At 39.4% G+C, this 13851-nt stretch overlaps 1 pseudogene; it reads left to right on the top strand.

The window, feature by feature from the left end:
* The first annotated feature begins 586 nt into the window (after positions 1–586).
* On the top strand, positions 587–12759 carry LOC145802630 (protein NRT1/ PTR FAMILY 1.2 pseudogene; annotated as a pseudogene).
* Positions 12760–13851: the final 1092 nt, after the last annotated feature.

Below are 13851 nucleotides of genomic sequence, written 5' to 3'. Positions count from 1 at the left end.
CAAAATATCTGAGATTGTAAAATTATTATTATTCAATTATTTACTTTATTTTTATATTCGGGTTCTCACATGAGTCTTTTTCATCTTGTACAAAACCTTTTTTCTGTCGTGAATCTAAGTAGAGTAATAATGATGTACAGGCAAAATTTCTTTATCTATGATTTGACTTAATCTTTTATTTCAAAACAAAACATGTATGTTTATGAATTTTATTTGGTAAAAAAGTAGTTTTTAAAGAAAACATCGAAAACGTTTTCAAATATATATATATATATATATATTGAACTAGTTTTCAAATGTTTTCAAATATTTTGGAAAAGTGTTTTGTCACCAAATAAAAAAAATAAAAATAATCTGAAAACAATGAATATTTTCAAACTTTTCATATTGTTCTTATTTTTGAAAACACGAAAAATGAAAACGATACCAATGAGACCTTTGCTTCCTAAATTGCCCAAGTTTTGAAGTAGATGTGATTTGTGGGACTCATTTGGAGAATTTATGATGTTGATCCTCTTGCAATTGACCCAAAATCATATTCATGAATAATTGTCTAACATTAAACCATGAAATTAATATTGTTCTCATGGATTATCTCTATTTTCTATTTAGTATATTTTTCTCTAGGTTCCTAAACAAAGCTTGCATAATAAGAGATCCTCAGCAAGACTCATCCCCTGATGGAAAGACTTCAGACCGTTGGATTTGCACAGTAGATCAAGTACAAGAACTAAAATCCCTAGTCAAGCTTATCCCATTGTGGTCAACCGGAATCATGATCGCCATAACCATCAGTCAAAACTCTTTTCTGGTCCTCCAAGCATCGTCCATGGATTGCCACATCACTTCGAACTTTGAAATCCCAGCAGGCTCATTGGGCATGTTCCTCGTCATTTCCCTAACCCTATGGATCGCTCTCTATAACCGTGTAATCCTCCCCCTAGCCTCCAAAGTCATGGAAAAGCCCGCGGACCTAAGCCGCAAACAAAGAATAGGTATCGAGCTTTGTTACTCCTTCTTATCCATGGTAGTTACTGCCATTTTGGAGTGCATCAGGAGGGCTAAAGCAATCGAGGAAGGGTATTCTGACATTTCACATGCCATGGATAACATGTCAGCACTTTGGTTAGTGGCTTAGTAGTTCTTGAGTGGGTTGGCTGAGGCATTCAATGGCATAGGGCAAAATGAGTTCTATTTTTCAGAGCTCCCATGATGTATGTTGAGCATTGCTACCACTCTCAATGGGATAGGAATGTCGATTGCAAACCTTTTTTTTTTTACCAGCAAAAGTAAACTTTTTTGAATTAGAACCAAGGAGAAATCCTTACATCTTACTTCAATAAAGATAAAAGAAAGTAGTGTTAATAGCATCATTGTCACGCCCCAATAAAAATAACTTAAACCCATCAATATAATCATACATTTATATACAAAAGATCCACATTTCCTCAATTCATCAGAGTACTTCATTTCAAAAGTATTACACGTTAACAACAAAAGCAAATGCCCTACGGGCTTACAGCTTTCCAAGTTAACACTTGGTTACAAAAGAGAGAACTGGCTCGGTTACACATTGAGCACTTGGCTTGAATTTACATGTAATACATCAAAAAGAAAATAAGGCAACAAAAGTATGTCTGCCCCTAGCCTCCCAAGCTATGTCCTCAGAGGTGGCATGTTACCTGTACCTGAAAATGATGTTCCCATATAGGGTGAGCCACAACCCAGTGGGAATATACTAAACCGACTATGAACAATACCTAAAAGATTAGCAACTGATAGATGGTCAATACTTACACTTCAATTTACATCTTATTAAAATTCCATGACAGTCAATTCAATATTACAATTCACTTTCCATTTCTTATTCAACTTTGAGTTTGAAAACAAGGCTCAGTACTCTGGCCAAAACATTTGATGAGATTGTAGTTCATCACTAGAACACTTTCGAAATTCAAGGTGGATACACATTTTGGTGTTGTATCAATAACACATAAACTACTTCCATACTTCACAAACGATAATGATATACATTTTAGTGCTATATCAAATCAAACAAACTTTTCAATAGATAAGCTTATGAGCTGCATCACTACTACAACAGATAAGCATATGAGCTATATCAATGCCACGACAGATAAGCGTATAAGCTATATCAACATTTCAATAGATAAGCATATGAGCTGTATCAACACTTCAACATTACAATGGGAGAGCATATGAGCTGCATCTCTGGGTCCATCCCCCATCTTCCCTTAGCCATAAACCGGTTTAGAGGTACATCCCCCATCTTCCCCTAAACCATTAACCGGTTTAGAGGTACATCCCCCATCTTCCCCTAAACCGTGGAGTACATCCCCCATCTTCTCCCATACACAAGTAATGCATATAAACACAGAATCACATACGCAATCAATCAATACAAAAAGTTAACGTATTCCATCAACTGTCTATACATAATGCATATAAACACATTGGCCATACGCACAATCAACCAACACACAAAGTTAATGTATTCTATCAACCGTCATACTCTATGACACATCCAATTGATTAGTTTTAGTTTGCCTAATCATCATGCATTGTCTACAACAATCAACACTACCCTCCACCGGTAGCCCAAAGCAATTATTTCTAAGCAGGAAATAAATGCACAATTGGATGATATATCAACATTTCAACTAGATGAGCAATAAAAGATTCAGCTACACTCTTTAGTCCCATACATTCCCAATTTCAACATTCTCAATTCAATTCCTCGTTTTCTTCAATTAATCATATGCATTAATTAATTCAACCAATTAGGGCAAATTACCATAACTCACAAAACAACCCTAAGGTTCCATTTCCATCAATGTCCCAACATTGATCTCATTTCTCTATGCCTAACATGCATATAGGTTTATATATTTAAAACCCCAACTTTTGTTACACAAAGGCCCAAACTTTCTCAAAATTACCCAACAACCCCCAACATATCAAAATGCTAAAATTTAAAGACAAAGTTCATAAGATGGAGTAGGTTATCCCTACCTCAAAAGCTGGCACTCAACGGAGAAGACGAAGAAACTCAACGTGCTCCAATGCTCAATATTTTTGGATCAAAAGGTAGCCCTCAACGATCAACCCAACTTTTAAAAAGACCAAAGGTAAGGAGAATACCCTAACTAGATCAAACCCTAGAGAGAGGTTAGGTTTCTAGTGAGAGAAGCTCTCCAATGGTGTTTTAGAAAAGTAAGAGAGAGAGTGTGGATGTAAAAAGTGATTTAAAATAGCCTAGTTGTCAATTGATATACGACTCTCTCGCTCGAGCGGAGAACACAATGCTCGAGCGTCAAGGACAAAAAGCTAGGTACACTCGAGCGCAAGAAGGCCCGCTCGAGCGCCAAGGCACAAGAATAAAGTACATCCGCTCGAGCGCGAAAACCAGTCTGCTCGATTGTAGATTTCTCCCTTCCAGAACTTACACCAAAAAGTACCACCCGCTCGAGCGCTAACAAGTACGCTCGAGCGTGACTCGCTCGAGCACAAGAAATCAGCTCGAGCGTAGAAAACACATCTGCAGAAGTTTTGCAGAGGCACGAAATACTGAAACTGTGAAAACCCCGCTCGAGCGCAAGAAGACTCGCTCGAGCGGACCGTTCAAAAAAAAAAAAAAACTGGGCAACAACAATGGGAACTAAAGCTCTACCAACCTGAAACAACTGAGCCTAACACATTCTAAAACTCAAACAAAAGAGTTTAAAGGTTGACAACACGATAGGTACAACTACCAACTCCACGGAACCGCGTCCGGAAAACAACAGAACAGTAAAGGGATAACCGGGATCGCTATAACCTCCCCCCTTAAAGAATTTCATCCCCGAAATTAAGGAGACACCTAAACACAAGGCCAACAAATCACAGAGCACTCAACACCCGAGCCCCAAGGAAAGAAATTACTCTCATAACAAACCTTCGATTCATTCTTACCAAGGAAGAGGCTAACCAAGGGAACACGTTCTAAATGACAACACTATAGGTACGAAAGCCTCAACAAACCAAACCTCTCCCGAAGCAATTCACCAATCACCAACTAGTGCTTCAAGCTAAGTCACTACTCAACAACACGACTAAAGCAAATCTTTAGAGTAGATAATAAGAAAACATTTTCTTGTTCAAGAGGCATTTCTCAAAGATGCTTAAATTTTCAACGTTAACGTTCCGGAATAAATCTTGCACTCTCCATGCGAAAACCCAAAAGTTTTGCAAACATTCTTCACAAACACGGTGTTACCCAAAACGCAGAGTCATCCACAGTTTATTTGCCCAAAAGATTAATCTGGAATTCTTTAAAATCCTTGAATTAAATCAACTTTTCAACAATGCCCTTAGATGGCCCAAACACTGGGAAAATTTTGTTTTCCATTTCTTTCCAAAACAGCACTATCCACAACCATCACTCACACAGTGATGCCACAACCGACACAGAATATAACATTTCTATAATGATAGTTAATAGAAATAACAGCAGTACTAACAACACATAAGGCATAAGAAAATCATGGTTTTGCAATTTCGTCCCAACAATACCCCCCTTTAATACATAAATGATACACATTTTAGTGCTGTATCAATATCAAGCCAAACATCATACATACCTAATGTATAAAAAGCCAATCCTTCACAATGATCAATCAATACATATATCAGATGTATTATTCCAACTGTAAGATTCAATGACAAAACATGTTCGATTAGTTTCAGTTTTCCCTAATCAACATACAAAGTCTACAACAAACGAGACTAAACTCAAGGTGACCAATGCCAACCCAAAACCCGATACCGACAAGCTGACTAATCAACTCAATAAACTCCACACTCAGTAATCCACACACTGATGTGCCACTCAAACCACTAACCCCAACCACGAAGTCTTTACACAAACCACAAATTTTGGAATCTCACCGGATCTCCTAGAATTGAACCGCATCAACACTGCGTCCAAGGAAATCACCGTCCCCCACCATGACTATCTAGCAAGCCTGCTTACTTCCTTAACTGAAGACCGACATGGTCAACCTCAATCACAACAATCCAAACATGAAGGACCACTTTGACCAACGCTATACTCATTACTCTGGAACACGAACTATTCTTCCTTCCAAGAATGCTACCGGCATCCACTCACAACCCAAACCCAACGATTGATAACCAATCACAATACGAACACTACCCCTATACAACCAATGGGGTCACCATGGACTCACTAACTAGCAAGATCCAAAACACGAACCAACATATAGGTACCATTTCCACTAACTCGAGATACAAATCTCACATTCCCTCGAACATTCTCACTTAGTCTTGCCAACACCGCGCAACTCTCGAAACCATCACATCTAACACAATCAACCGTACTAGGCAAAACCTCCTTATTTTGCAAGCCCTCTTACTCCCATACCGAATCCCACAATAACTCATAAGGTCCACTCGTTACTCTATATCTTACTTGTCACTCATCTCGAGAGTACCATCAAGAGGTCCAGCCTCCGTGCGGAACCACTAGTCAAAACTACCGCTAGGCAACCATCAAGAACCAAACCCCGACACCGTTACAGGTTGCCGACAAGGCTTTCAAAGATTCACTCTTCTAATTATCCAGCAGAGTAAAGGTTCTCACCCTCCTCACTATTAACCCACATCCCTATCCGCAAACACCATACCATTGTGACTCCATCCACGGATCACACCCTAACTACGGGCTGCACACCCAATCAACCCTTGCGATAGCATCTCCCGACCTAACCAGTGTTAAGGTACAAACCTATCACATTTGATCAAATAAAGGAGCCCAAAAACTTAGGAAATACCCATATACTACTACTCGAGATATAGCACCAACTGCTTACAATACATCACTCCCTGATGCCAACAACCATACCCTCACGTAGGGGCCAACACTCCCTCACTCGAAACAACCAACCAGTACATATGCCAATTCGGCAGCGTTACCTACCACGAAGGTACAAGTCTATTCCTAATAAGGTTATGCACTATGCCCTCGTAAAGCACCATGTTAAATACATACTACACCTAGTATTACTCGCACACTTCACATCCCCTCGAGGAGTCCTCACGACAGTAGATCAACATCACTTTCACGCACATAAGGTCAAATAGATAACACTAATGAAATTTCGAACACCCGGTAAGTATAACTGTTCTCGCCTCCTTGTAATCCTGATTAAGATAAATATCTCTCAGTAATCCTTTCAAATTTGAAAGCATGGCTCATCAGCCCTCATCTCTCCCAGACCAAAATGCACGCATAAAAAGGGCATTGATACCAAAAATTTTATGGTTTTACATCAACTTACTACATTAATAAAACTTTAGAGCTACAACATGCTCCAATTCACCCAATCCAGGGAAATTAGCAAACAAAGCATATATGTATATATATATATATAGATAAACAAACAGTTTAGATGTTTCAACATTCCCAAAACACATTGGTTACACAACAGAACCCAATGATCACAAAACAATAATCCACCGATTACAAAACGGATTAGTCAAAACAAAACCATCCCATCGGTATTACCACCACTACCGTTCCTTGCTAGACCGCCGAAGTTGGTCATCCCCGAACATAAGGTAACCTACGAGATTACAAGCCACGGACAAGAACTACTGACGTGCCCCCTCTGTCCACACCTGGAACAACTACAAACTTCCCCAACTGGGGCTTGGGAACTCGACTCTACTGAGGCCCTCACAATCTGGCCTGTTAGTCCCCCAAAACGATACTGTTCCTGCCCAGTCGAATGAAACTGAGCCTGGCTAGGTTGCGAAACCCCTAAAGAAGCCCCCGGCTGAGTACAGAAACGTCGAATATGACCTGGCTGATTACACATCCAACAAGTAGGCGGTGCCTGAGCACGAGACTGGTTCAGAATCTGAGCTGATGATGACCCCAATAACTGCCTCCCCACTGAGCATTTGATCGGTCCAAAACCCGGCTGGTTAGATGATCCTAGTGGTACAATTACTGGTTGAACTGCTAACCCTGCCCCCTCCCTCTGTGGGCAACCCGAAACCTTGTGGCCCAGTAGACCACATTTGAAACAAATGACACCCCTCTGTTTACGTTCTCCCGAACCCAAATCCGACACTGGAAGGGTAGTTCTAGCCCGACCTCCCTGTTGCGAGTTTAAACCCCTCTGCCTCTTAAAAGGCCTACCAACACCCTGAGTCACGGGAGTTGCCGAGATGGCTCCCTCCCCACTCTGCCCCATTGCTAGCACCGCAACCTTTACATGGGTAGCTGCCTCAACAAGCACACTATATCTCTTTTGCCAAGACCTCGCTATCCTTACATGGATGTCGTCACGCAGCTTACTCTCAAACTCGAAACAACGCAAGTCCTCTATTTCCACCAATTCTGGAGCAAACCTCGACAGGTTAGCAAACCATCTTTCGAACTGCACCAAAGGTGTAGTACCTTGGCGTAACTCCACAAACTGTTTCCGCAACTCTTCCCGAGCGGAAGGAGGGAAATCGCAACTTCCTCGCCTAGGCATCCTAGTAAAAGTAACAGAGACACGTTAGCACACTCATACATGTGCCGAAGCTAAACACTTACGTCTTAATACATGGACAACTGTAATTCACTCCACGTAAGCCCATAAACACATAAGCACTTACGAATTTTATTTCCGGATAATGATAGTCCCGAGGCGTTGCTAGAGTTCCGGTTAGAAACAACATTGATCAAGTGCCTTTCCAACAAGACTCCCAGAAATCCAAGGATCCAATCAACATCCAAGAAACTACATTCTATACCCAAATAATCACATAAACATGTTATCACATAAGTACATAACATTACGTCTAAGTCTCTAACAAGTGAGACAAACCCATTGTGATACTAATCACTTCCCACGTACCCAAAGTATTCGAACCCGGTACGCTCTGATACCAAGTTGTCACGCCCCAATAAAAATAACCTAAACCCATCAATATAATCATACATTTATATACAAAAGATCCACATTTCCTCAATTCATCAGAGTACTTCATTTCAAAAGTATTACACGTTAACAACAAAAGCAAATGCCCTACGGGCTTACAGCTTTCCAAGTTAACACTTGGTTACAAAAGAGAGAACTGGCTCGGTTACACATTGAGCCCTTGGCTTGAATTTACATGTAATACATCAAAAAGAAAATAAGGCAACAAAAGTATGTCTGCCCCTAGCCTCCCAAGCTATGTCCTCAGAGGTGGCATGCTACCTGTACCTGAAAATGATGTTCCCATATAGGGTGAGCCACAACCCAGTGGGAATATACTAAACCGACTATGAACAATACCTAAAAGATTAGCAACTGATAGATGGTCAATACTTTCACTTCCATTTACATCTTATTAAAATTCCATGACAGTCAATTCAATATTACAATTCACTTTCCATTTCTTATTCAACTTTGAGTTTGAAAACAAGGCTCAATACTCTGGCCAAAACATTTGATGAGATTGTAGTTCATCACTAGAACACTTTCGAAATTCAAGGTGGATACACATTTTGGTGTTGTATCAATAACACATAAACTACTTCCATACTTCACAAACGATAATGATATACATTTTAGTGCTATATCAAATCAAGCAAACTTTTCAATAGATAAGCTTATGAGCTGCATCACTACTACAACAGATAAGCATATGAGCTATATCAATGCCACGACAGATAAGCGTATGAGCTATATCAACATTTCAATAGATAAGCATATGAGCTGTATCAACACTTCAACATTACAATGGGAGAGCATATGAGCTGCATCCCTGGGTCCATCCCCCATCTTCCCTTAGCCATAAACCGGTTTAGAGGTACATCCCCCATCTTCCCCTAAACCATTAACCGGTTTAGAGGTACATCCCCCCATCTTCCCCTAAACCGTGGAGTACATCCCCCATCTCCTCCCACACACAAGTAATGCATATAAACACAGAATCACATACGCAATCAATCAATACAAAAAGTTAACGTATTCCATCAACTGTCTATACATAATGCATATAAACACATTGGCCATACGCACAATCAACTAACACACAAAGTTAATGTATTCTATCAACCGTCATACTCTATGACACATCCAATTGATTAGTTTTAGTTTGCCTAATCATCATGCATTGTCTACAACAATCAACACTACCCTCCACCGGTAGCCCAAAGCAATTATTTCTAAGCAGGAAATAAATGAACAATTGGATGATATATCAACATTTCAACTAGATGAGCAATAAATGATTCGGCTACACTCTTTAGTCCCATACATTCCCAATTTCAACATTCTCAATTCAATTCCTCGTTTTCTTCAATTAATCATATGCATTAATTAATTCAACCAATTAGGGAAAATTACCATAACTCACAAAACAACCCTAAGGTTTCATTTCCATCAATGTCCCAACATTGATCTCATTTCTCTATGCCTAACATGCATATAGGTTTATATATTTAAAACCCCAACTTTTGTTACACAAAGGCCCAAACTTTCTCAAAATTACCCAACAACCCCCAACATATCAAAATGCTAAAATTTAAAGACAAAGTTCATAAGATGGAGTAGGTTATCCCTACCTCAAAAGTTGGCACTCAACGGAGAAGACGAAGAAACTCAACGTGCTCCAATGCTCAATATTTTCGGATCAAAAGGTAGCCCTCAACGATCAACCCAACTTTTAAAAAGACCAAAGGTAAGGAGAACACCCTAGCTAGATCAAACCCTAGAGAGAGGTTAGGTTTCTAGTGAGAGAAGCTCTCCAATGGTGTTTTAGAAAAGTAAGAGAGAGAGTGTGGATGTAAAAAGTGATTTAAAATAGCCTAGCTGTCAACTGATATACGACTCTCTCGCTCGAGCGGAGAACACAACGCTCGAGCGTTAAGGACAAAAAGCTAGGTACGCTCGAGCGCAAGAAGGCCCGCTCGAGCGCCAAGGCACAAGAATAAAGTACATCCGCTCGAGCGCGAAAACCAGTCCGCTCGATCGTAGATTTCTCCCTTCTAGAACTTACACCAAAAAGTACCACCCGCTCGAGCGCTAACAAGTACGCTCGAGCGTGACTCGCTCTAGCATAAGAAATCAGCTCGAGCGTAGAAAACACATCTGCAGAAGTTTTGCAGAGGCACGAAATACTGAAACTGTGAAAACCCCGCTCGAGCGCAAGAAGACCCGCTCGAGCGGACCGTTCAAAAAAAAAAAAAAAAACTGGGCTACAACAATGGGAGTTAAAGCTCTACCAACCTGAAACAACCGAGCCCAACATATTCTAAAACTCAAACAAAAGAGTTTAAAGGTTGACAACACGATAGGTACAACTACCAACTCCACGGAACCGCGTCCAGAAAACAACAAAACAATAAAGGGATAACCGGGATCGCTATAATCATTGTGAACCTTATTCATCCCAACTAGGTTGGCACAAGAAAGCCACCCAATCATATACTAACACATGCCAAAAGCTAGTTGATAAGAACTCAACCAACAAAAAAAGGAACCAAGACAAAGAATCACAGAAGCACACATTAACAGAACAACACAACAGCCGCAGCTGAGCAACACAGAGCAGCTCTTCAGCAGCAACAACCCAACTGCAAGTAGTACATTGATAGAAAAATCCACCCCTGAGAATGAAGCTTCACCAAAGAGGCAATATGCAACTAATGGACACACAAATGATCACACTAGCACACCCTAACATATTAACACAGCAGCAGCAACACATCAGCAGCAGACACAACAAAACCACTATACCCAAAGCAAAGAGATATACATCAACACCAGCATCCACTAGCACAACAACGCATCAGCAACAGACATAACAAAGCCACTATACCCGAAGCAAAGAGATATACAACAACAGCTACAATTCAAAGCCCCCTGATGGATTCCAAATTATACAGTAGATCATTAATTGAACAAACCACCCCTTGAGTGTGATACTTCACCAAAAAGGCAATGTGCAACTTGATGGACTCATAAACTTCACACCAGTTAGCCCCTGAACCAGCAAATCTAATTTCATTCCTAACCTTCCACACAAACCACATAACCACAGATGGCAAGGCATCCCACATACTCTGGAGCATTTTCTTAAATTTAAAACCACTCCACCAATCCAAAAGCTGAGTTATATTTTCATGCACAACCCACACCAAACTCCACCACTTTACTAAGTCAGACTAGATACACCAAGCAAATGACAATGAAGTAGAACATGACTCACATCTTCATCATAGAAATTACAAAAGCAGCATAGAGAGGGACCACTGGGATCCAGAGCTCTAATATTCTGAAGAAACACATGGTTTAAGTCTGCCTCTCTATGCCAACCAACAGATGAATTGCATTTTAGGAGGAGAGATGCCTTTCCATAGCAAACTAGGCACCAGTAAACTTGATCTGTCAGTGCAAAAAAGCCATTCATAAGCTAATTTCACTAAATAAACCCCTGAGGCACCAAAAGTCCACACCAATTTATCCTCAACACCAGATCTTAACACTGGGCTAGAATTAAGCAATTGAACAAGATTAAAGAGATCTACAGATTCCCAGCAATAGAGTTTTCTTCTGAAGTTAAACACCCACCCACTAGAAGAAGTCCTTTTACTCAAAATATCAAAGACAGAGGCCTCATTATCCTGTGAGAGAATAAACAGTCTAGGGAAAGACAATTTTAAACAACTAGCACTAATCCATGAGTCATTCCAAAAAGAGCATCTATTACCATCTCCTAAATCAATTCTAATATGAGAGTGCAGATAATCAAAGAAGATAGGCTTAGATACAACTACTGACAATATGTCAGTCCATACCCTAGAGCCACTGATCTGGATATCAGTTGAAGGCAACCAAGATTTTGGATCATACTTATATTTACTGCAGATAATTTCTTTCTAAAAAGCCTTCTCCACACACCCAAACCTCTACCACCACTTAGCCAGAAGGCACAGATTCACATCTCTAATCCTTCTAATACCAAGACCACCAACTCTCAATTCTTTAGTAACTTCAAGCCACTTAACCATATGAACCTTTTTCTTAAGATTAGAACCCCCCAATAAAAAGGAAGCCTGAATTCTATCAAGTTCTATAGCAACTCCTTCAGGTATCTTGAACAAAGATAAATAATAGACGGGAAGATTGCTCAACACAGATTTGATCAAAGATAATCTTCCACCAAAAGACAGATGCATTTTCTTCCAGCTGGCAAGCTTAACTTTAAATTTCCTAATGATAGGAGCCCTTGTTGATTTGAGTCTAGGACTAACACCAAGAGGTAGGCCCAAAAAAGAAATAGGAAACACACCTTTGGAACAATTGAGTATATCAGCATACTGGTCCAGAATGACCTTTTCTATACCAACTCTAATAACCACACTTTTGTTGTAATTAATCTGGTTGTGGATTGCAAACTTGTTAGCGAGTGCTATAATGAATACGATTAATAATGTGACGGGGAGGGGAGGCAATGAGAGTTGGGTTTCAAGTAATATTAACAAGGCTCACTTTGATTACTACTACTGGGTTCTTGCTGGTTTGAGTTTGGTTAACATTTTCTACTTTTTTGTGTGTAATTGGGCTTGTTGTCCTTGTGTAGGAGAAGGGAATAAGGCTTGGGATGAAAGGGGTGATGAGATAAGGGGCGAGAGAAGTACTTGACGATGAAGCTCAAGAATTAGCTGAGGTGTATGCAAGCTAATTAGAACACCCGGTTATAAAAAAAAAAAAAAATACTTATAGTTTTGATATATATATATATATGTTTTCAGTGATATATAGCAAGTAATGCAGTAATGCTTTATACAGGGAGCTTAGAAAAACTTGGAAGATGGTTTGTACATATGTAAGCACCTTTATTAAGCTCTATACAAAGGGAAATCTCTATGAGATCTATATATATTAAGGGTCACTTGTTTTTCTCACATTGTTTACCAATTACTAGTTACATATGGCCTTTATGCTTTGAATACCCTATCTTGCATGATTGCATCATTTAAATTTTTTTTTTTGTCTGAGTGATAAGATTTAATCTTTTAACATCTTATAAGATGTAAGAATTCTGATCAACTGAACAAGTTTTAATTGGTTTGTATTATCATAATGTTATTTAGCTGCAAGCTTCTTGTTTAGTAGATTGAACTTCTCAAGAGAATTTAATCTTTTTAATTAATCTAATAAAAATTGGGAAGCAAATGATTAAAGGCAAAATTATCCTATTTATTTATGAAAAATGCTAATGATGCGCAAAAAAAGTCATTGATCTAATAAAAAAGTCACTGACGCGCAAAAAAAGTCATTCATTCTGTATCTTTAAAACTTGTTGATTTAGTGGTGTTTTTTTTGGCTTGTTTATGTTGTCTAGATGCGCTCGGGTAGAAATTTTGTGTGCTTGAGGGTAGAACTGCTGCAGGAATTTTTTTCTATTGTTTGTGTGGGATCGGGTGTAGTCAGAGGCTTGAGGGTAGCAAGAGTGCACTTAGGCGCTACCTTGGATATTTTTTGTCTGCGTCAAAATTAGTATTTTAGTTTGTCTGAGCAACTAGACTCCCATTGTTTGTATGGTTGGGTTTGGATTCCTGAGAAAACTCAGAATTGATTTTGATCTCTTAAAATTTTGTTTTGAGTGTTTTCTTACTAGTTTTGGATTGAATTGCAAGAAACATATTTTAACTTGGATTAACTTTGTGAGGAACTCAGTGACTATAAATATGTAGAGACTTTTGCTCATTGACTGAGCTTTTCAAGTTCTTTTGGTGCTTCACGGGGGAAGGGGTTCTTTGTGTGGCTTTTTTGTCCACTT

Source organism: Camellia sinensis, chromosome 11, assembly GCF_055761805.1.
Source record: "Camellia sinensis isolate YWXY chromosome 11, ASM5576180v1, whole genome shotgun sequence".
NCBI lineage: Eukaryota > Viridiplantae > Streptophyta > Magnoliopsida > Ericales > Theaceae > Camellia > Camellia sinensis.
This window is presented reverse-complemented; position numbering and strand designations above follow the sequence as displayed.